The sequence below is a fragment of the Schistocerca serialis genome, chromosome 4, assembly GCF_023864345.2.
Source record: "Schistocerca serialis cubense isolate TAMUIC-IGC-003099 chromosome 4, iqSchSeri2.2, whole genome shotgun sequence".
Classification (NCBI taxonomy): domain Eukaryota; kingdom Metazoa; phylum Arthropoda; class Insecta; order Orthoptera; family Acrididae; genus Schistocerca; species Schistocerca serialis.
The window spans coordinates 581,863,742-581,888,640 of record NC_064641.1 but is presented as its reverse complement, the minus strand read 5'-3'; positions in this window follow the sequence as shown (position 1 = coordinate 581,888,640).

The window sequence follows — 24,899 nt, the reverse complement described above, 5'->3', positions numbered from 1 at the left end:
CGCGGACTTTGTTCGTGGTCACCAAGGTCGCTTCACTGTCAACATTTTGGCCGGATGGGTAAACGACAATCTGGTCGGTCCGTACACGTTCCCTCAGCCACTGAACGCGATCGGATACTTAATCCTTCATCTTTTCACGAGAAACCCTGCCAGAGTTATTGGAACATGTTCCATTAAAAGTGCTACAGCGAATGTGGTACCAACACTATGCAACTGCGCACTTCGCCCATACAGTCCGAATGCAGTTGGATGAAACCTTTGGTGAGAACTGGATAGGACGCAATGGCCTGGTGGCACGACCTGCACGTTCCCCCGACTTGACACCCACTGCTATTGTTTGCTGGGGCCGCCTGCAGTCTGTTGTCTACGAAACACCGATGGAGACTGATGAAGAGCTGACAGTGCGCATTATGGGCAGCCTCCGAAGCAATTTCCAGTATGCCAGGAGTATGTCAAAAGAGGGCGACAGTCATTCTAAATTCGTTGCACTGCGTGCATTGAAGCAGGAGGGCGTAATTTCGAGCATTTTTGTAACTTTTTCCAAAGAAATATTGTAAAACTTCATCCTGACTTATGTTTTTCCTTGATGCCACAAATACACTGAAAACGTTTCACTGCAGACTTATTACCATGACGGATGGGGTAGCATTGGCGTGTGCGCGATGCTGTTCAAAGACGCCTAGCGACGTATACGCTGAGGGGTGCGGACATGGGTTGCTGTGCAAGATATTTTTGTTGTGGCCGACTGCACCAGCTCTCTAATTATCTGCATTCATTTCAGATACACCCTGTGAGCCGCGGCACCGTGGAGTTAGTAGACTGTTCTGTATGGCGCCACTGGCTCAGGTGTAGTATCGAATATCCCTCTTGTTGCCTCATTGCCAACATCAGTGAGGAAGAGTTGGTATCTGTGGGTTGTGTCCTTAGAAGGTCTTTGCTTGCCGATATATATATATATATATATATATATATATATATATATATATATATATATATATATATATATATATATATATATATATACGTTCAGAAAGTAACCTCCGGTTGATTTTAAAAAATACACCAAGTTAAATAAAAATATTTTAATATGTACATCTTACAACTACATCTTTGCACTATTTTTCTACATAGTCTCCATAGCGATTGAGGCACTTATCGTATCTCTTCACAAGCTTTGAAATTCCTTCTGCATAAAAATCACCCGCTTGTGCCTGGAGCCAGCCTGTGACCGCATCTTTGAGCTCTTCGTCGTCATCAAACCGCTGTGACCCGAGCCATTTCTTCAAATGCATGAAGAGGTGATAATCACTTGGCGCCAGGTCTGGGCTGTAAGGTGGATGGTTGATAACGTCCCACTTGAAGGACTCAAGAAGGGCCGTTGTTCTGCGAGCAGAGTGAGGACGGCCGTTATCGTGCAAAAAAACGATACCGGAAGTCAGCATACCACGGCGTTTGTTCTGTATAGCCCGTCGTAACTTTTTTATTGTTTCACAGTACACGTCTTGATTAATGGTCGTACCACGTTCCATGAATTCAACCAACAACACCCCTTTGGCATCCCAAAACACCGTTGCCATCAGTTTTCTGGCAGAAAAATCTTGGGAGGCTTTTCTTGGTTTGGTAGGCGAATTTGAATGTGCCCACATCTTTGATTGTTCTTTTGTCTCAGGGTTCACGTACTTAATCCAGGTTTCGTCACCGGTCACGATTCTGTTTAACAATGGTTCTCCTTCGTCCTCATAACGTGACAGAAAGTCTAATGCAGAGGCCATTCTTTGAGTTTTGTGGTGGTCTGTAAGAATTTTGGGCACCCATCGTGCACAGAACTTACGGTAACCCAATCTTGCTGTCACTATCTCGTACAAGAGAGTCTTAGAAATCTGTGGAAAACCGGTAGACAACTCCGACATTGAGAAACGTCGATTTTCACGAACTTTTGCATCAACTGTCTGAACGAGTTCGTCAGTCACCAATGATGGTCTACCACTCCTCTCTTCATCATGAACGTTTTCTCGTCCACTTTTAAATAAACGTACCCATTCATGGACAACTCCTTCACTCATAACTCTTGGTCCGTACACGGCACAAAGCTCACGATGAATAGCTGCTGCAGAATATCCTTTGGCTGTAAAAAGCCTTATGACAGCACGCACTTCACATTTGGCGGGGTTTTCTATTGCAGCACACATTTCAAACTGCCACAAAAACTAAACCAGTGCAGGTACGACGTTCACTCGACCACAGCTTGATGCCGACTGACCTGTAGAGTGCGTGAACGCACAGATGGCGTCGCTACTCCCCCCACAACCCGCACTGTGACCAATCGGAGGTTACTTTCTGAACCGCCCTCGTGTATATATATATATATATATATATATATATATATATATATATATATATATATATGGATATATGGATATATATATATATATATATAGGTGATGAAAAAGTCAGTATACATTTGAAAACTGAATAAATCACGGAATAATGTAGATAGAGAGGTACAAATTGACACATATGCTTGGAATGACATGGGGTTTTATTAGAATCAAGAAAATACAAACGTTCAAAAAGTCTCCGACAGATAGCGCTTCATCTGATTAGCATGACAAAGTAAGACAAAGCAAAGATTATGTTCTTTACAGGAAATGGTCAATATGTCCACCATCATTCCTCAATAATAGCTGTAGTCGAGGAAGAATGTTGTGAACAGCACTGTAAAGGATGTCCGGAGTTATGTTGAGGCATTGGCGTCGGATGCTGTCTTTCAGCATCCCTAGAGATGTCGGTCGATCACGATACACTTGCGACTTCAGGTAACCCCAAAGCCAATAATCGCTCGGACCGAGGTCTGAGGATCTGGGATGGGAGGCCAAGCATGACAAAAGTGGCGGCTGAGCTCACGATATCACCAAACGACGCGCGCAAGAGATCTTTCACGCGTCTAGCAATATGGTGTGTTTTTATTTTTGGTTCTAATAAAATCCCATGTCATTCCAAGCATGTGTGTCAATTTTTACCTCTCTATCTACATTATTCCGTGGTTTATTAAGTTTTCAAATTTATACTGACCCGGTATATACGGGGTTCGCTGACCCGAGAGAGAGGCAAGAAATTTGGGGATTGCCGGTAGCGGCTCGAAAAGAGGTGGTCATGAGGTCTCAGCGGCCGAAGCCACGAGCTGTGCAAGGAGGGCTTGGGCAGAGCAAAGGTACCGGAGTACTTCACAGGGGGTCAGCGTCGACTACAAGCAGCAGGCCAACATCCCGTCGGTTGGTTGTCAACGTTCGCGTCGGACGACCGCTCGTGGCCTGGCTGCCGTCTTCTACCTGGCTTTCATCGGCACCACTCAGTAACCACTGCGACGCACCGTGGATCCATGGGACTGCTTGCTGATAAAGGGGAGTAACATTCAGTAATCTTCGTGGTAATTTGTTTCATTGTCTACCTGCCCTCCTTACTATTTTCTCGTTTTCTCCCGATCATTAATGTTACAATTAATCAGCTCTTGGTCGTAAATACAGCCGGAACAATTGTACTAAGGTACAGGTTGCCGTTAAACAAAAGAGGTATTTCGTACTTAAAACGGGATCAACTTGAGTATGAACTGAGCACTACGAACAAAATGTTCGCGGTGCGGTGGGGGAGCCAGCCCACGGGCAGCGTTGTCAACACCACTCTCCGTTTCTGTCAGCACGGTTGGTGAGGTGAGCCAATATTTACAGACTCTTATGGTAGCATTGAATCAGTTACAAGAAAATCTCTCCTTTCTCCGGAATAATCAGCAAATCGTGAGGTAGATGAAGCGCATTCATGCACAATTAGTCCTCCTTGGAAATAAAGTAAAGGATCTTAAACTTGTAGAACCGAGCCCTGATCAGTTAGCACTTGCCATTCAGGTAAACAATCTTGTGTTTGATTTGCAGATCCAAACTGTGGCTTTAGAATTAGAAAGTGCGGCTGATACAAATAATATAGACTGTGTTTCTGACAATCCAATAGCCGAATGTGGATCCGTCGACCGAGGTCTAAGTGATCGGTCTGGGGAATATTTTGCCCGTCTCACTAACCCAATGATGTGTCTCATAAATAGTATTCGGGAATTGTCAATTGAAACCATAGAAAATATGCAACAGATATTGTGGCTACTAGTTAAGTTTGAGTCGCATGCTGACGCATTAAGAATGCCTCATCATGTAGTACTTAACGCACTGCACCTGTTAGCACGTGGTAGCTTAAGTAATATGCTATCCGAAACCTTACAGCAGGGTAAGACGATCGGGCAATTGAGGCAATCGGTCGTGGAGGGTTAGTTATCAGACCGTATGCGCAAAGAGCTATAGTGTATATATTATTGACGCGTGAAGGACTCCCACGAATCGTTGTTTGAATATGTAGAGCGGGTTAATGGGGCAGTATCAGCACTACGAATGGATGTTCACCAGGCGAATTTAGTTGCTAATGTCTTGGAAGGTATTCGGCCTGAAGATAGGTCTCGGATCGCACTCTTTCCTTGTCCGGTCACTTTTCGTGAGTTATAGAATCTTGTTAAGTCTGTTATGAAATTGTCTTTTGCCGAAAACTAATGAAACGAGTTAACGAGGGGACATGAAGACTTATCTAGCTCCGGTCCTGAAGGTAGCACGGTAGGTAGAGCGCGCGGTTCAATGAAATCAGCCGCTTGTTTTAGATGCGGCGCAAGTAACCATTTAGTACGGGGATGCCCGGTTCCAATGACACCTCTCGCTGAGAAACGACACCAGACGTGGGCGGGGTCGCATCCTCAGAGATAGGGGTGGTGTAGTCGTATACAGGCAGCCACCATATGTACCTTACCATTTGTTTGTGCGGCTATAGGGCATGAACGGTTGTGTGGGTTACTAGATTCAGGCAGCTCTGTGTCACTCCTTAATTACAAGTGGTTTATTGAATATGGACATTTATGTAGATTATCTCCATACGTCCCTTGGTTGAAAGTGTCGGGTGGCCAATGGCCCAGAGTTGCCTCTGTGCGGGAAGTGAGGGGAAATATCTCCGTGTGTTAATTTTCATGGCCTGTCAAGTTTTTATTAGTTAAGGGACTGGTGCCTGACCTAGTTCTAGGGCATGATTTCATCCTTGAGACCGGTATGATGATAGATTTTGGTACCCGGACCTTTTATTTCAAATTTTCCCCCAACGATAGAATAGCCTTTTGTTCATGAGCTCATGTGGGGATGGGACGTGACACCAGCAGTAACATGTGCCTTGGGGTAGACCACCTCTCTAGTCAACAAGGGAAACACTTTATGAATTTCTGGGTGAATTTATTGACGTACTTTGTGACAGGTTGGGAGTCACAGACGCAATTAGATACCACATTCGTGTCGTGGATGACGTGCCGGTTCGCCAGTCTCCATATCGCTTGTCACCACCTAAGATAAAGATATTGCAGCACAAAATTGAGGGCTTATGAAAATACGGAGTTATAAGACCGTCCATCACCTCCCTATGCTTCCCCCATTTTCTTGGTATCTAATGATAAGGGGAAGGATTTCCGACCTGTGGTTGATTACAGGCTTCCCAATAAGAAAGTGATCTAGGAATTGGTGCCAATGCCTGATCTCCGCAACTGTTTTACCTGGTTTTCTGGAGTATCTTGGTTTACAGTACTAGACCTTAATCAGGTTTATTACAAGGTACCTTTAACGGAGGAATCTAAGCACCTCACCGCCTTCGCCACGTACTGGAGCTTCAGTCTGGAACCGCGTGACCGCTACGGTCGCAGGTTCGAATCCTGCCTCGGGCATGGATGTGTGTGATGTCCTTAGGTTAGTTAGGTTTAAGTAGTTCTAAGTTATAGGGGACTGATGACCACAGATGTTAGGTCCCATAGTGCTCTGAGCCATTTTGAACCACGTACTGGAATTCATATGAGTTCAACTGGGTTCCATTCGTTTTGTCAACCGGTGCAGCAGTTTTATCCTGTTTATTGGATAAAATTTTAGGTAATCTACAGTTTAATTGTGTCTTCAATTATTTGGACGATGTGGTCATATTTAATGCCTCCTTTTAAGAGAATTTAGAACACATCCGAAAGGTACTATCCAGTCTCAGGGATGCGGGCTGACTGTGAAACCCTCAAAGATAACCTTGTCTAAGCGCCAAGTGTCATTTTTGGGTCACTTGGTGTCTGGGGACGGAGTTAGCATTGATCAGGAACGCACTAAGGCGTTAAGGAATTTTTCGCAGCCACGAAATAAAAGGGAGGTCGCCCGATTTGTAGTAATGGCTAATTATATACGCAGATTTGTCCCAAACTTTGCGCAACTTGCACTTCCGTTAAATTTGTTACCCAGAAATAATGAGAAATTCGTTTGAGCTGAAAGTCAGCCGGCAGCCTTTGAAGGAATTAAAACTCCGATTGCCAACCCACCGGTTTTAGCCGTACCTGACTTTGTGGTCCAGACTGTTGCTTGCAATGCTGGTGTGGCGGCAGCTCTTTTACAGGAAGATCGAGATATCAGGCGTCCGTTAGCTTTTGCTTCCCGTCGTCTGGAGGGGCTCAATCACTCGATATGTAAGTGCGAAGCGTTAGCTGTATTATTTGCCCTGGAAAAATTTCGGCTCTATCTCGAACATCGGGAATTAGACCTAGAGACGGATAATCAGGCCCTTAGTTGGGTCCTAGCTGATGCTAGGAAGACAGGGAGTACCGCGATATGGGCAGTCCGCATTTCGGCTTTTCATTTTAAGATTCGGCACGTTAAGGGATCTGATAATCAGGTTGCTGACGCCCTTAGCAGGATGTTCCAACAGCACGAGCTTGATGAGGAAACGCAGGACAGTCACCTGGTGTGTACGATCCTTACCGATGTACACCAGCTATTTAATAATTTAAAAAACTGAACAAGAACAAAACCCGTGGTAAGGGAGCCTCAGGAAGCAAATACTAGGTCGTTTAGACAGTTCTGTTTTGATAATGGGATGACATGCTACCACCACACCTTATTATCCTCAGGCTTCCTTTGCCGAAAGAATTAACCACAACTTGAAGTCAGCATTATTTACCACCAGAAATTACCCAAGAAGTGGGATACCACCTTGCCCTGGTTGAACTTAACTTTTAACTCCGCGCGGCGTGAAGCATCCCAGGCCACCCCAGCTAGCCTAATGCTCGCATATTCCATGAATTCACCGCTCTCCAATTTATGGGAGATAAATGATCTTTTACGTCCTCCGGAGGTTCTTAGGGAGAAATGGGGGCGAGCCCGGGAAAATATTAGAAAGTCTCACTTTCGTCAGGTCTGTCGCTATAATATAAACAAGCACCCCTTTCAAGAGAAGATAGGGGATGTTGTCTACATCATGAACGTTACTGGGGGGACTTCCCGGGATAAACGCTTAAGGAAGCTCACCCTGCGCTTCCTAGGTCCATATTCAATTGTGAAAATTTTAAGCACACTCAAACTTTTGGTCAGGGATCTGGTAAAGGGGAAGCTCATAATGATCATCCGAGTCAGATAAAACATTGCACCGGAGTGATTTGCTCTTAGGCCGAAGGGAGGCCTGTTCAGGTTTGAGAGGGGGAGGTTGAGCCGTGGCGCCATTGACATAGTAGGCTTTTCTGTATGGCGCCACTGGCTGAGGTGTAGTATCGACTATCCCTCTTGTTGCCTCATTGCCAATATCTGTGAGGAAGAGTTGGTGTCTGTGGATTGTGTCCTTAGAAGGTCTTTGCTTGCCGATATACAGGGTGTTACAAAAAATGTAAGGCCAAACTTTCAGGAAACATTCCTCACACACAAATAAAGAAAAGATGTTATGTGAACATGTGTCCGGACACGCTTAATTTCCATGTTAGAGCTCATTTTAGTTTCGTCAGTATGTACTGTACTTCCTCGATTCTGATGATCAAATTGTAAATTTTCACAATCAACATGTGTGGGCTGACGAGAATCCGCACGCAATTGTGCAATCACGTCATCAACACAGATTTTCTGTGAACGGTTGGGCAGGCATTGTTGGTGATGTCTTGATTAGGCCCCATGTTCTTCCACCTACGCTCAATGGAGCACGTTATCATGATTTCATACGGGATACTCTACCTGTGCTGCTAGAACATGTGCCTTTACAAGTACGACAACATGTGGTTCATGCACGATGGAGCTCCTGCACATTTCAGTCGAAGTGTTCGTACGCTTCTCAACAACAGATTCGGTGACCGATATATTGTAAGAGGCGGACCAATTCTATGGCCTCCACGCTCTCCTGACCTCAACCCTCTTGACTTTCATTTATGGGGGCACTTGAAAGTTCTTGTCTACTCAACCCAGGTACGAAATGTACAGACTCTTCGTGGTCGTATTGTGGTCGTCTGTGATACAATACGCCATTCTCCAGGGCTGCATCAGCGCATCAGGGATTCCATGCGACGGAGGGTGCATGCATGTATCCTCGCTAACGGAGGACATTTTGGACATTTATTGTAACAAAGTGTTTGAAGTCACGCTGGTACGTTCTGTTGCTGTGTATTTCCATTCCATGATTAATGTAATTTGAAGAGAAGTAATAAAATGAGCTCTAACATGGAAATTAAGCGTGTCCGGACACATAAGATATTTTCTTTCTTTGTGTGTCAGGAATGTTTGCTGAAAGTTTGGCCGTAACTTTTTGTAACACCCTGTATGTACGGGGTTCGCCGGCCCGAGAGGGAGGCACGAAATTTGGGAATTGGCGGTAGCGTCGCGACAAGAGGTGTTCTCGAGGTGAGAGTGGCCGAAGCGACGAGCTGCGCAAGGAGGGCCTGCCCAGAGCGAAGATACCGGAGTACTCCACCGCGGTCAGCGTCGACTGCAAGCAGCGGGCCGACATCCCGTCTGTTGGTTGGCAACATTCGTGTCGGACGACCACTCGTAGCCTGGCTGCCGTCTTCTACCTGGCTTTCATCGGCACCACTCAGTAACCACTGCGACGCACCGAGGATCCATGGGACTGCTTGCTCATAAAGGGGAGTAACGTTCTGTAATCCTCGTCGGAATTTGTTTCATTGTCTACCTGCCCTCCTTATCATTTTCTGGTTTGTACCCGATCATTGACGTTATAATTAATCAGCTCTTGCTCGTAAATACAGCTTAATAATTGTACTAAGGCACAGGTTGTCGTTAAATAAAAGAGGCACCTTGTGGTCAGATTTAGCTGTTAACCGGTTCAATTATTTGATTGTAACTGCGTTTCTCAGTCTTTAGTTATAATCTGAACTACGTGTTGTACTAAGTTGCTCGTTTCTGTGTTAGAAAGACCGGGTAATTATTGATGTGTTTTAGCTGGATCTTGTGGTTCCTCCGAGTGAGTTCTCTTGTAATAAGTTTTCACAAGTAACGTTTTAAGACGTTACCTTCAGAGCGGTCTTAATATCTGACAATCAGTTTAACTTTGAAAATATTAACAGCTAACTGTCACCAGGGCTTTAGTCAAAATAAAACTGTCAGAAGGGACGGATGGGGATCCAGTCGCACCTTGGTTGCCGATTGAAATTAGGAGGTTGGTTGCTTTGAAGTAAGCCTTATCATTGTCATATTGTTTGCTAATCTGTGTAATCTTGAAGCACAGGTGCGCATCTTAACCCCGAACCTTTCCACATACAGTTTTCAAATTCAAGGTTAAGTCATGTGTTTTGAGTAACTGAGTCAGTCTTGCCATCACTGGTGCTTATATAGTTTTCATGCGTTGCAGAAGGGCATTTAATAATATAGACTGTGTCCAGCGTGGTAGTAAGCATCGCTCTTTCACCCGATAACGGGCGGGCTGCAGGTCAGGCCGTCTTGTGATCAATGTCATACTGTTTGCTGTTTTGCAATGCATCACTTCAGATTTCTTTTGCAAAGATTAAAAGCTTATTCAACTTAAGGTTTAAGGTTAACAGAACTTTGCAAATTTGTTCATTTTATTAAAGAAAATTTTATGGTTAAATGCTTCGATTATTTGTAAAATACAGTTTATATATTGTTAAATAAACATGTTGGATGAAAAGAAACTTATATTGGTGGGCCCTCCCTTCCACGTTTTCCTTAATTCCAGTAAGTACCACGTATCAGCCTGTATATAATAAATGTATTCTGTACTACTTACTAGTATGTGAATATGTTACGTTTTCTCATGTTTTTCTCTTGTTTTCAGGTTAGAAACAACTTTCGCAGCCCTAATTTCGTGAGGCTGATTATTGTCTTGTGTTACGACTTCCATTGTTGCTAGCCTATGTGAGTGGTATCGGAATTCGGCCGTCTGGAGTACGGGGACCGAGTAAAAGACATCTCCACTAAAAAGAAACGATCTTACAGGCCGCTGAAGATGCTTCATAAAAGAAAAGAAGCGAAACGCTTGTAGAGAAAAACGAACTGACATTCATTTATCTGCAAAGACGGAGCATACTTCTACGACATTCAGAATACTTAATACTTCCGCCGCGAGCCTGCGGCCGACGCAAGCCTGCGGAGCGACGCTTCAGCTTGTGCAGCAACAGTATCAGATGTCTCCTGTCTGTTGTTATTAAAAGGGTCACTGCACATGTTACTTTTGTAGTTACAGAAGAAGTTCCTTCGCATTTCACACTCAGAGAGGAAAAGTTATAAGTATTGTAATGATACAGGAAACGTTTCCAGAACGAGATTTTCAATCTGCAGCGGAGTGTACACTCATATGCAACTTCTGGGCAGATTAAAACTGTGTGCCGGACCGAGACTCGAACTCGGGACCTTTGCCTTTTGCGGGCAAGTTGTTGAGCAGTTGCCCGCTACAGGCAAAGGTCCGGAGTTCGAGTCTCGGTCCGGCACACATTTTTAATCTGCCGAGAAGTTTCATATCAGCGTACCCCGCTGCAGAGCGAAAATCCCATTCTGGAAATATCCCCCAGGCTGTGACTAAGCCACGTCCCCGCAATATCCTTTCCTCAAGGAGTGCTAGTTCTGCAAGTTTCTCCGTTTCAGCCACGTTGGTTAGTGGACGTTGTTTACTGCTGCGCTGCACCTCCGTGTTTACATCGCCGTACTTGTGCTTCGCCGAGTGCTGTCCGTCCGTTAATCTCCGCGTTCGTTCATATTCGTTATGATATGATCGCTCATTCTGGTCGCGCTGCTGCTAATTGGAATTTCTATTGTTTAATCGAAATTTCGTCGCTGGGTTAACCATGGCTACAAACCTCAGGAAGAATACTCTGGTATTTGCTTTTGACAATGAATCCCGTCCTGTTCAACCGACATCCCTGGGAACAGATGACTGGATTACACAGGTAATTGGTCTCAATTCTCAGACCGTCCATACCTGGCAACTGGATCAGGAAAAGTACTGTGTTTTTGTCAAGTTAATCAGTGCTGCGACTGTTGATAAAATGTTAAGAAAGTGGGGCTATGAAGTAGATTTTGTGCATAGAAATGGTTATAAAACTGTTTCCATCTATAAAGCGGACATTCGTTACAAAACCGTTCGTGTCTTGAATCTTCCCATTGAAATTGAAAATGATAAGATTAAGGAAGCTCTTTCTAACTACGGGGACGTTAAATCAATTGCAAATGAAAGATGGTCGCCTCGCTTTAAACTACATTGTTTTAACGGGGTCCGCTGTGTAGAGATGGACGTTAAGACGAATATTCCGTCTGACATAACTGTTTGTGGGCATAAGGCACAAATTGTTTATACAGGTCAGGAAGCTGCATGTCATATATGTAACGAAACTGGCCACTTCAGATAGGAATGTCCACTGCGCACTGTTGTTCTTAAAAGTAATTTGATACCGTAAATCCGGGCTTCGCAACCTTTTCAGCTGGCGGACCCCTTCTACAGTCTGAAAATCCTTGGCGGACCCCTAGTCAATCAAGAGCACAGCAACTTTAAATTTCAGAGCGAAACCCATGGGAACTGAAAGCTTCTTAATGCAAGTGCCATGTTCCCAATGACCCCCCCCTCCCCCCCCCCCTGAAGTATCAATAGTCTTTGGAGCTTCTTGTGATTGTTCTTTCTTTGGCCGTCCTCCCTCCTCATTCATTTCAACTGGAAACTTCCCTTGTTGAGAAGGCGCACCCTTCTTCAATGATCCTGACTTCAACCACGGATCCATATTAGAAGTGATAAACTGGTCAAAAATCGACTTATGAAACAGGTAGTGCACTGACAAAGCAAGTTTAACATTTAACGATGCCTGGAACCGCATACGTGCCAGCGAGCGCTGTGATTGGTCGACGAAGCTCGCTCCGCGCATGCGTAAAAGGTTTCAGCGCATCTAGCGCCTTGAGCCGGCGCACAAACGACCCCCGTACTGTTGCGAAACAGTCTATCAGAGAAGCCGCATTCACCGGCACTAAACTGTGTATGCGTTCTCACTTAGGAACCGCAGACGCTGCTTTGGAATACGACCTGAAGTAAAAGTACACGTTTTACACACGAAAAAAAATTGTGATGAATTTGATTTTCACATTTTAATTCAATAATTTTACTCATTATTTTACACGATTTGGTCAAAGGTGGCTGCGGACCCCTTAGAAAGAGCCGGCGGACCCCTAAGGGGTCCGCGGACCACACTTTGGGAAGCCCTGCCTTAAATGATCTGTTACCAAAGAATAGCCCAGATCAATTGGTTGAGGGTGTTAACGACAACTGTCAATTTCCCCCGTTAACAACGAAGGGAAACCCTGTTACCACTACTCGTGAAACTGAAATGCAACCAAGAAAACGACCTCTGGAGACAATTGATAGTTGTTCAGAGGAGGAGCTGTGCTGTACAACTTCCTTAATTCGCAAGCAAAAACAGTGCGATGAGGAGGCAGAGAAACCGGAAGGCAGAATGCGAATCGAAACTGATGAACACAAAGATAATAAACATACGGTACCAGAAAATGAAGGGGGTGTAGTCAGTATTAATTTGCAAGAAACAGGTGAAGTAGCTGATTGCAAAGAGCTGCAGCTACATCTTAGTAAACAAATTCAGGGAGAGGTTGCAAAACTGCCGTCTCCATTTGTTTGCCTCGATCAGGAAGTAAGTGATATTAATAAATGGCCTAAATGAAATCACGGTCGATACCACAGGGCAGGCGCCAGCAACAGAAACTGCGAAAGCGTCTGCTGCTGCTCCTGATGAACCGCGAAGTAAAATAAAAACGCAACCAGATGTGAAAGTAGCCAAGGGCACGGAAAATCTGGAAAGGGCGATCCAAGCCAAAAGGATGTTCGGTACGAAACGGTCCTACACGAACCACTGGAGGAAAAATCTGAAAATTTACAAGGAAATCAGTCTGCTAGCGCTAAAAGAGAAAACCTCAGAAGCAGAAAGAAAACGGGACAGTAACTAATAAACTGATTGAAGCGTTATGCCATGTTCATCCTACCGAGAAAACTGTTAATAGTTTAACTGTACCCTGTACCACAGGAAACTAAATTAGTTCATCAAAACAGCTACAAAGTGATAGCGCAATGACGCAATATTATTCTGTCACCACTATAAACATAAATAAAATTAAGTCCGGTATGAAATTATCGGCATTTAAGGATTTTTGTATGAATCCGCGACTGATATTGCCCTGTTACAAGAAGTTCTAATGTCGGATTTAGTAATTCCCGATTATGTCAGTCACATAAATGTGTCTCACGAAACAAGTGTTGGAACAGCTGTTTTGGTGAGGGAAAGGATTCCAGTAAGTGAGGTGGAACGACTGGAATCAGGAAGGGGAACAGGACTATATATCTATGATGTGACTATCACATATTTTCAAAGATGAACTGATATACTCGTTAAGGAAAAATCCAAGGCAGTTATTACTTGGAGGTGATTTTAATTGTGTTTTAAATCGAAAAGATCAGTTACCTAATTTTAATTTCTCAAGTGAACTAAAACAACTAGTTAGTGGTTTAGAATTAAAGGATATGTGAGAAATCAAATACGCCTCCATTGTTGAGCTCACTTGTGTCGCGGTAACATCTCATAGCAGGATTGACAGATTATATATTTCAAAAAATCTTGAAACTTCTGTGGAGAAAAGTAGAAACCATTCCTACATACCTTTCAGACCATTCAAGTGTCTTAGCTTGCATAAAACTAACAAGACAGCCAGTTCGCCGATTCAAGAATCAGTGGAATTTAAACATTTCGTTGTTAGTAAATCAGGTTTTTAAGACCTGATTAAATAAGTATGAGCAATATGCCTGGGTGCTCGAAGTAGATATGCCACTGCTATCGACTGGTGGGTTAAAATGGCGAAGCGAAAGTTCGTGAAGGTTCTTATTCAATACAGTGCCCAGAGCGCTAGAGAAATGAAATGCACTATAGAATATTACTACAGTATTTCGTTTTGAGAGATCTGTATGATCAGGTCTCAGCAGGTTCCTCACTTCGGACAGCAGACATCAAAAAAGTCAAATCCAAGTTACTTAATATCAAGAGAAATCAAACGGAAGGGTTGAAAATAAAATCGAAGGCAAATTCGGTGTGATGAAACGAAACTACTTCTCTTTTTCGTTTAGTTAAGCATATGAAAAACTGAAGAAGGACTTTCATTGATGGAATCTAACAAAAAACGGTAGGATTCTCAGAACCCAGCAGGATTTCATGGACGAGGTTAATCGCAATTATAGCGAGCAATATTCTGTAAATCAAAGTAGTGATGCATCCTTGGAAGAATTCCTTGACATCCTAGCCCCACAGCTGACAGAAGATGACAACGAGGTAGTCAGTGAAGAGGAGTGTATGAGACTGTGAGCCTCACCAGCAAAAAGACCCCCAGGACCGGATGGTCTGATAGCAGAGGTGCGAAAATCACGGATATTGTAAATGAGGTTATTCGTGGTAAAATGATTCCGGCTGAGTTTAAGGAGAGTAAAATTGTTATTGAGGCAAAAAGTAATGGAAACAAAGATTTAAATAATTTTCGTCCAATTTCACTGCTGAATTCTAGAATAGTAAACAAGAGAATTTCATGCCTGATAGATAAAATTATTAGTAAACATCAGAACTGCGCGCAAGGTAAAACCATTTTTCAAAATCTAGCAGAATTCACGGATATCATTGCAATAACCCCTGTAACAAACAAAAAGTGTGCTTTATTTCTTTTTAGATTTTTATAATGTAGTAAATCATGAATATCTTCTACAGACGTTGAAGAAAATAGGTTTCAACGATAGGATCATACAGTTTATAAAGAACTTAGTAGCTAGAATAAATGCAAAAATAGCGGTGAATTGTCAACAATCCAGGCTGACACAAATGAAACGATGTGTTCTTCAAGGAAATGCTCTGTCCATGTCGCTCTTCGCCATTTCATTTCACTGGCATCTTTCCTCCGATATGTCCACGCTAGATTAAAAGGCTTAACATTATCAGGATATAAAACAGTTACAAAAGCCTATGCTGACGATATAGCGGTCATTATAAGGAATAACGAAGAGGTAACCACGCTAGCAACAGTGACTGATACGTAATGTAGAGCATCTGCAGCCAATGCAAACGAAAAAAACGTAAGATGTTAAATCTCAGAGGTTTTGATAATGCATCGTCGAGTAGGCAAAATTAGTCCGACAATATAAAAAATTTGGGATCACCCTGTCAGCATGCCCCAGGAAATGACGGCTTTAATTTGGAAAGTTGCAGCAAATAAAGTGCAACCAGCCATTATAGAGAATTTAACTCGATATATGAACCAAGTTCAAAGTATATTAACTCATGCATCCTTGCTAAAGCTTATTATACAGCCCACCTGTTTCCAATACCGAGAATGATCGCGAGGAGAATCATGTCCAAAATCACAAACATTTGGTGGAAAGTTGAAGTGTTCACAGTACCTGCTAAAGTAGCCACTTTATATCCTAAAAATGATTGACTCGGATTAAATGATATAAAGGATAAAGCCTTTGCTCTTTTTATGAAAAGGCAAGTTAATTTAATAAGAGACTCGCGAGAAAGCTTAACCAGTCAACTTTTCGAGATCATTAAACTTCGAAGCCTGCTTCCCCGATTGACGTGCAGAATATCAACAGTCGATTACAGCATGTGAGGGTTTGCTATGTTGAGTTCAGTTATGTAAGTTCCGAAATCAGACAGTCACGACACTTACCACCAAGAGCTATAATGTGGGAACGAAAGAAAAACGAAGGAAGGAACAAAATAGTACGACAGTTTCCAAACATTGGACTGAGATTTGGAAAAACATTAGTTATAATGTTCTCAAGTCTAATACAAAAACGTCATGGTACAAGACAGTTAACTACATAGTTAGCACCACTGAAAGACTGTAAGCAATCGGACTCTGTGAAACAAATTTATGTCAACAGTGCCATCTAGTTGAGACAATAATTCATACACATGCAGCGGTCGCATGAATAGTTGGAAGTGGATCCGAGAGCATATAGCTCTGATTACAAGGATATCCCCTGAGAGTACGAGGTGCGGCTAGAAAAAAACCGGACTGATGCTGGAAAAAACATTTATTTACAATTATTTACAATTTCATGTTATCTCCTTCAATGTACTCTCCTCCTCGGTCTCTACACCGCTCCATACGAATTTTCCACTGTTCATAGCAATGCTGCAGATCATTTTCGGTAAGTAGATACATTACTTCCGTCGCTTTTTCTTTTACTGCTTCAACAGTCTCAAATCTAGTTCCTTTCAAAGCTGACTTGACTTTAGGGAAAAGAAAAAAGTCACAGGGGGCCAAATCAGGTGAGTAGGGTGGATGATCTAAGATGGGAATGTTGTGTTTTGCCAAAAACGTCTTCACTGACAACGCACTGTGAGCTGGGGCATTGTCTTGGTGAAGGATCCATGACTTTTTTCTCCACAAATCGTTCCGTTTTCTCCGTACTCGCTCACGTAGGGTAGCCAGGACGCTAATGTAGTAATGCTGATTCACTGTTTGTTCCTCTGGTACCCAATCAATGTGCACAATCCCTTTGATGTCAAAAAAAAAAAAAAAAAAAAAACAATCATCATTCCCTTGAATTTCGATTTTGACATTCGTGCTTTTTTTTGTCGTGGAGAACCAGGAGTTTTCCAATGCATCGATTGGCGTTTAGTTTCGGGATCGTAAGTAAAAAACCACGATTCATCGCAAGTAATAACATTTTGTAAGAAGGTGGGATCACTTTCAATGTTTTCCAGGATGTCAGAACAAATCATTCTTCGGCGTTCCTTCTGTTCAATTGTGAGACACTTTGGAACCATTTTTGAACACATTTTGTTCATGTTGAAACTTTCATGAAGAATCTGCCTAACACTTTCCTTGTCAACTCCTGTTAACTCAGACACTGCTCTGATTGTTAAACGGCGATCTTGTCGAACAAGTTTACCGATTTTTTCAATGTTTGCATCAGTTTTTGCTGACAATGGTCTGCCAGTGCGAGTGTCATCACTGGTGTCTTCGCGGCCATCTTTAAATCGTTTAAACCACTCAAACACTTGTGTTCGCGATAAAAAATCATCGCCGTACACTTGTTGTAACATTACAAACGTTTCACTTGCAGATTTTCCTAGTTTGAAACAAAATTTGATGTTAACACGTTGTTCTTTCTGTACACTCAACATTTTCCGACGCACAGACAAAACGTCAACTACTTAAAACAGACGCCACGGGCAGACTGAGTGCAGGAGGCAGATGAAACTCGAGCAGTAGGCGGAGCGAGAGTCACGTGACAGGCCACGCGACTTTCAGCCTTATTGCATTCGTTTTATTGTTTCACCAGTACTAGTCCGGTTTTTTTCTAGCCACACCTCGTATATCGCTGTCATTGATACACAGACCTGAAGCACGCTATTTCCCAGAGGCAAAAAGTAGCGCTGTGTACTGGCAGATGAGAAATATTGTTAATTACGTTACTAACGAACTAGGATTCGACAGCACCATAGAGTTGAAGCCACACATTCTGTGTGAATACCACAAAGTTCAAATGGTTCAGATGGCTCTGAGCACTATGGGACCTAACATCTGAGGTCATCAATCCCCTAGAACTTAGAACTACTTAAACCTAACTAACCTAAGGACACCACACATATCCATGCCCGAGGCAGGATTCGAACCTGCGACGTAACGGTCGCGCGGTTCCAAACAGAAGCGCCTAGGATCCACTCGGCCACACCGGCCGGCACCACAAAATTAGAAGGTATTCGAAGCACACGAAAAAGTTCGATAATTCGTTAAAAATTATATTTGAAAGACTAGGCATTGGTTAATATAAAAAAAAGACTGCGTATGATGTAATGTAGTTACCTTAAGGATATTATTTGAATTGTACTGTAAATTTTTGGTGTGTGTTTTTTCTACTTCAGAAAGCAGTTTTAGAAATTTTATAAGTTAATGTACAGAACTTATGTGACAGTCAGATTGTGTAGCTAATAGTGTCAAACCACAAAACTTAAAGGTGCAGTATTGGATTATAGCATAAATATGAAATTTGACAGTTTTTATGGAAATGTCTTTATCGATCGGTTAAAGCCATAAGATTGTGTCTGATTTAATGTAATATTCAATTAAAAAAAAGGAGCACTTGCTGGCGAAAGCCAAAGGTCCCAAGTTTAAATCTCAGTCCGACACAGAGTTTTAATCTGCCAGGAAGTTTCATAACAGGAAAAGTTACTTAGTCCATCTTCATTTACTTAGGCCACCCATTTTAATTCTCGTATATGTTACAACAGGAAATTAAAGAGCCTTATCTTCTTACACCCTTTTATCATGTTCTTTCTGAGTCATCGGTCTTCTGTCTGGTCTGATGCGACCGGCCACGATTTCCTCTCCTGTGCTACCTTCTTCATCTCAGAGAAGCACTTGCAACCTACGTCCTGATTTACTTGCTGGGTGCATTCCGATCTCTGTCTTACACTACATTTTTGCCCTCTACAACTCCCTCTAGTACCATAGAAGTTATTCCCTGACGTCTTAATAGATGTCTTATCATTTTATCCCTTCTCCTTTTCAATGTTTTCCACCCATTCCTTTCCCCTTCCGATTGTGCACAGAACCTCCTTATTCTTCACTTTATCAGTCCTCCTAATTTTCAACATCCGTCTGTACCACCACCGCACCACATCTCAAATGCTTCGATTCTCTTCTGTTCTGGTTTCCCCACAGTCCATGTTTCACTATCATACAATGCTGTACTCCAGACGTACATTCCCAGAGATTTCTGCCTCAAATTAAGACCTATGTTGATAGTAGTAGACGTTCCTTGGCCAGGAATGCCCTTTTTGCCAGAGCTAGTCTGCTTTTGATGTCCTCCTTGTTCCATCTGCCATTGGTTATTTTGCTGCCTACGTTGTAGAATTCCTTAACTTCGTCCACTTTGTGACCATCAATTCTGATCTTAAGTTTTTCGCTGCCCTCATCTCTGCTACTTCTCATTACTTTCGCCTTTCTTCGATTTACTCACAATCCATACTCTGTACTCATTAGATTGTTGATTCCATTCAGCAGATTATGTAATTCTTCTTCACTTTCATTCAGGATAGCAATGTCATCAGCGAATTGTATCACTGATATCATTCCATATTGAATTTTAATTCCACTCCTGAACCTTTCTTTTACTTGCATCATTGCTTCTTATATGTACTGATTGAAGAAGAGGGGCGAAAGACTACATCCATGTCTTACACGCTTTTTAATCCGAGTACTTCGTCCCCGGTCGTTCACTCTTAATATTTCTTCCTTTCTCTTGTAAATTTTGTATATTACCCGTCTGACCCTTATTCCTACTTTTCTCAGAATTTCGAACACTTTGTACCATTTTACAATGTCTAACGCTTTTTGTAGGTCGACAAATCCTATGAACGTGTGTTGATTTTTCTTAACTCTTGTTTACATTATCAACTGCATCGTCAGGATTGCCTCTCTGGTGCCATTACCTTTTGTAAGGCCAAACTGATCGTCATGTAACGTATCCTTATATTTCTTTTCAATTTTTCTGTGTATTATTCATGTCAGCAACTTGGATGCAGGAGCTGTTAAGCTGATAGTGCGATTGCTCTCGCATTTGTCAAATCTCGCAGTCTTCTGAATTGTGTGGATGATATTTTTTCTGAAAGTCAGATGTTATGTCGCCAGAATCATACATCCTACACACCAAACTAAATACTTCCCCCAACGATTTCAAAAATTCTGATGGAAAGTTATCTGTCCCTTCTGCCTTATTTGATCTTAAATCCACCAAAGCTCTTTTAAATTCTGATTCTAATAACGGATCCCTATCTCTTCTAAATCGATTCTTGTTTCTTCTTCTATCACATCAGACAAATCGTCCCCCTCATAGAGGCCTTCAATATCCTCTTTCCACCTACTCGCTTTCACCTCTGTATTTAACAGTTGAGTTCCATTGCATCTTAATGTTACCACACTTGCTTTTAATTTCACCGAAGGTTATTTTGACTTTATTACCTACATCTATATCATAATACGCCAGCCACCTAATGATGTGTGGTTGACTGTACTTTCTGCTCCTCTATCTGAGCCCTCCAACCCTGTTCCACTTGCGAAAGTACGTGAGAAGAGTGATTGTCGGTAAGCCTCGGTTGTTGTTGATGTTGTTGTCTTCAGTCCTGAGACTGGTTTGATACAGCTCTCCATGCTACTCTATCCTGTGCAAGCTTCTTCATCTCCCAGTACCTACTGCAACCTACATACTTCTGAATCTGCTTGGTGTATTCATCTCTTGGCCTCCCTCGAAAATTTTTACACTCCACTCTGCCCTCCAATACTAAATTGGTGATCCCTTGATGCCTCAGCACATGTCATACCAACCGATCCCTTCTTCTAGTCAAGTTGTGCCATAAACTTCTCTTCTCCCCAATCCTATTCAGTACCTCATTAGTTATATATCTACCCATCTGATCTTCAGCATTCTTCTGTAGCACCACATTTCGAAAGCTATTCTCTTCTTGTCTAAACTATTTATCGTCCACGTTTCACTTCTATACATGGCTACACTTCATACAAATACTTTTAGAAACGACTTCCTGACACTTAAATCTATATTCGATGTTATAAAATTTCTCTTCTTCAGAAACGCTTTCCTTGCCATTGCCAGTCTACACTTTATATCCTCTCTGCTCCGACCATCATCAGTTATTTTGCTCCCAAAATAGCAAAACTCCTTTACTACTTTAAGTGTCTCATTTCCTAATCTAATACCCTCAGCATCACTCGACTTAATTCGGCTACATTCGTTATCCTCGTTTTGCTTTTGTTGATGTTCATATTATATATCCTCCTTTCAAGACACTATCCATTCCATTAAACTGCTCTTCCAAGTCCTTTGCTGTCTCTGACAGAATTACAATGTCATCAGCGAACTTCAAAGTTTTTATTTCTTCTCCATGGATTTTAATACCTACTCCGAATTTTTCTTTTGGTTCCTTCACTGCTTGCTGAATATACATATTGAATAACATCGGGGAGAGGCTACAACCCTGCCTCACTCCCTTCCCAACCACTGCTTCCATTTCAGGCCCCTCAACTCTTATAACTGCCATTTGGTTTCTATACAAATTGTAAATAGCCTTTCGCTCCCTGTATTTTACCCCTGCCACCTTTAGAATTTGAAAGAGAGTATTCCAGTCAACATTGTCAAAAGCTTTCTCTAAGTCTACAAATGCTAGAAACGTAGGTTTGCCTTTCCTTAATCTAGCTTCTAAGATAAGTCGTAAAGTCAGTATTGCCTCACGTGTTCCAATATTTCTATGGAATCCAAACTGATCTTCTCCAAGGTCGGCTTCTACTAGTTTTCCCATTCGTCTGTAAAGAATTCGCGTTAGTATTTTGCAACTGTGACTTATTAAACTGATAGTTCGGTAATTTTCACATCTGTCAACCCCCGCTTTCTTTGGGATTGGAATTATTATATTCTTCTTGAAGTCTGAGGGTATTTCGCCTGTTTCATACATCTTGCTCACCAGATGGTAGACATTTGTCAGGACTGGCTCTCCCAAGGCTGTCAGTAGTTCTAATGGAATGTTATCTATTCCCGTTGCCTTGTTTCGACTCAGGTCTTTCAGTGCTCTGTCAAACTCTTGATGCAGTATCATATCTCCCATTTCATCTTCATCTACATCCTCATCCATTTCCATAATATTGTCCTCAAGTACATCGCCCTTGTATAGACCCTCTATATACGCCTTTCCCCTTTCTGCTTTCCCTTCTTTGCTTAGAACTGGATTTCGATCTGAGCTCTTGATATTCATACTGGTGGTTCTCTTTTCTCCAAAGGTCTCTTGAATGTTCCTGTAGTCAATATCTATCTTACCCTTATTGAGATGAGCCTCTACATCCTTACATTTCTCCTCTAGCCATCCCTGCTTAGCCATTTTGCACTTCCTGCCAATCTCATTTTTGAAACGTTTGTATTCCTTTTTGCCTGCTTCATTTACTGCATTTTTATATTTTCTCCTTTCATCAATTAAATTCAATATTTCTTCTGTTACCCAAGGATTTCTACTAGCCCCCGTCTTTTTACCTACTTGATCCTCTGCTGCCTTCACTACTTCATCCCTCAAAGCTACCCATTCTTCTTCTACTGTATTTCTTTCCCCCATTCCTGTCTATTGTTCCCTTATGCTCTCCTTGAAACTCTGTACAACCTCCGGTTTAGACAGTTTATCCAGGTCCCATCTCCTTAAATTCCCACCTTTTTGCAGTGTATTCAGTTTTCATCTACAGTTCATAACCAATAGATTGTGGTCGGAGTCCACATCTGCCCTGAAAATGTCTTACAATTTGAAACCTGGTTCCTAAATCTCTGTCTTACCATTATATAATCTATCTGAACCTGTCAGTATCTCCAGGCTTCTTCCATGTATACAGCCTTCTTTTATGATTCTTGAAGCAAGTGTTAGCTATGATTAAGTTATGCTCTGTGCAAAATTCTACCAGGCGACTTCCTCTTTCATTTCTTACCCCCAGTCCATATTCACCTACTACGTTTCCTTCTCTCCCTTTCCCTACTACCGAATTTCAGTCACCCATGACTATAAAATTTTCGTCTCCCTTCACTATCTGAATATATTCTTTTATTTAATCATAAATTTCTTCAATTTCTTCATATCTGCAGAGCTAGTTGGCATATAAACTTGTACTACTGTAGTAGGCGTGGGCTTCGTGTCTATCGTGGCCACAATAATGCGTTCACTATGCTGTTCGTAGTAGCTTACGCCCATTCCTATTTTTTTATTCATTATTAAACCAACTCTTGCATTACCGCTATTTGACTTTGTATTTATGACCCTGTATTCGCCTGACCAAAAGTCTTGTTCCTCCTGCCACCGAACTTCACTAATTCCCACTATACCTAACTTTAACCTATACATTTCCCTTTTTAAATTTTGTAACCTACCTGCCCGATTAAGGGATCTGACATTCCATGCTCCGATCAGCAGAACGCCAGTTTTCTTTCTCCTGATAACGACGTCCTCTTGAGTAGTCCCCGCCGGGAGATCCGAATGGGGGACTATTTTACCTCCAGAATATTTTACCAAAGAGGACGCGATCATCATTAACCATACAGTAAAGCTGAATGCCCTCGGGAAAAATTACGGCTGTAGTTTCCCCTTGCTTTCAGCCGTTCGCAGTACCAGAACAGCAAGGCCGTTTTGGTTATTGTTACAAGGCCAGATCAGTCAATCATCCAGACTGTTGCCCCTGCAACTACTGAAAAGGCTGCTGCCCCTCTTCAGCAACCACACATTTGTCTGGCCTCTCAACAGATACCCCTCGGTTGTGGTTGCACCTACGATACAGCTATCTGTATCGCTGAGGCACGCAAGCTTCCCCACCAACGGCAAGGTCCATGGTTCATGGATATGAGCCTTGGTATTGGCTCTAATTTCTCGAATTTTGTCCTCACGGTCATTACGCGAGACGTAAGTAGGGGGAAATGATATGTGCTCCCACTCTTCCCGGAAACTGCTCTCTCGAAATTTCAATAGTAAATCTCCCTGTTATGGACAATGCCTCTCTTGTAACGTCTGCCAATGGTGTCTATTGAGCATCTCCGTAACGCTCACGTGCCGACTAAACGAACCCGTGACGAAACGTGTCGCTCTACATTGGATCTTCTCTCTCTTTCTTCTGTCTGTCCTACCAGGTAGGGATCCCAGGTACATGTAGAATACTCAAGAATTGGTCGAAAAAGCGCCTTACAAACCGCTTCCTTCGTGGATGAATTACATTTCCTTAAGATTGTTGTTATGAATCTGAATCTGGCATCCGATTTTCCCACTGTTTATTTTATATGATCATTCCATTTAAGGTCGCTCCAGATAGTTAATCCTAGATATTTTACGGCAGGTACTGTTTCCAACGGTTTGTCGTCAATAATGTAGCTGTACAGAAGTGGATTTCTTTTCCTATGTGTGCGCAATATGGTACATTTATTTGCTAATATGCTAAGTTGGTCCTTTCGACAGTCATTTCTTTTCCGATTTCTTCGCATAATTCACGTAGCCATTTCGTCTTAGCTTTCCTGCACTTCCTGTTAATTTCATTCCTACGAGACTGGTATTTCTGTATTACTGAATTTTCCATAACATTTTTACTTTCTTCTTACATCGATGAACTGTAGTAATTATTTTCATTCCCATGGCTTCTTTGGAGACTCCTTATTTGTACGTATGTTTTTCTTTCCAACTTCTGTGATTGCCCTTTTTAGAGATGCTCATTCTTCTTCAACTGTTGTGCCTACTTAGCTTTTCCTTATAGCTGTATCTATAGCCTTAGAGAACATCAAGCCTATCTCGACATTCCTTGGTATTTCCGTATCCCACTTCTTTGTATATTGTTTCTTCCTGACTAATCTCTTAAGCTTCAACATACTCTTCATCAGTACTACATTGTGATATGAATCTATTTCTGCTCCTGGGTCGCCTTACATTCTAGCATCTTTTTTCTGAATATCTGCCTCCA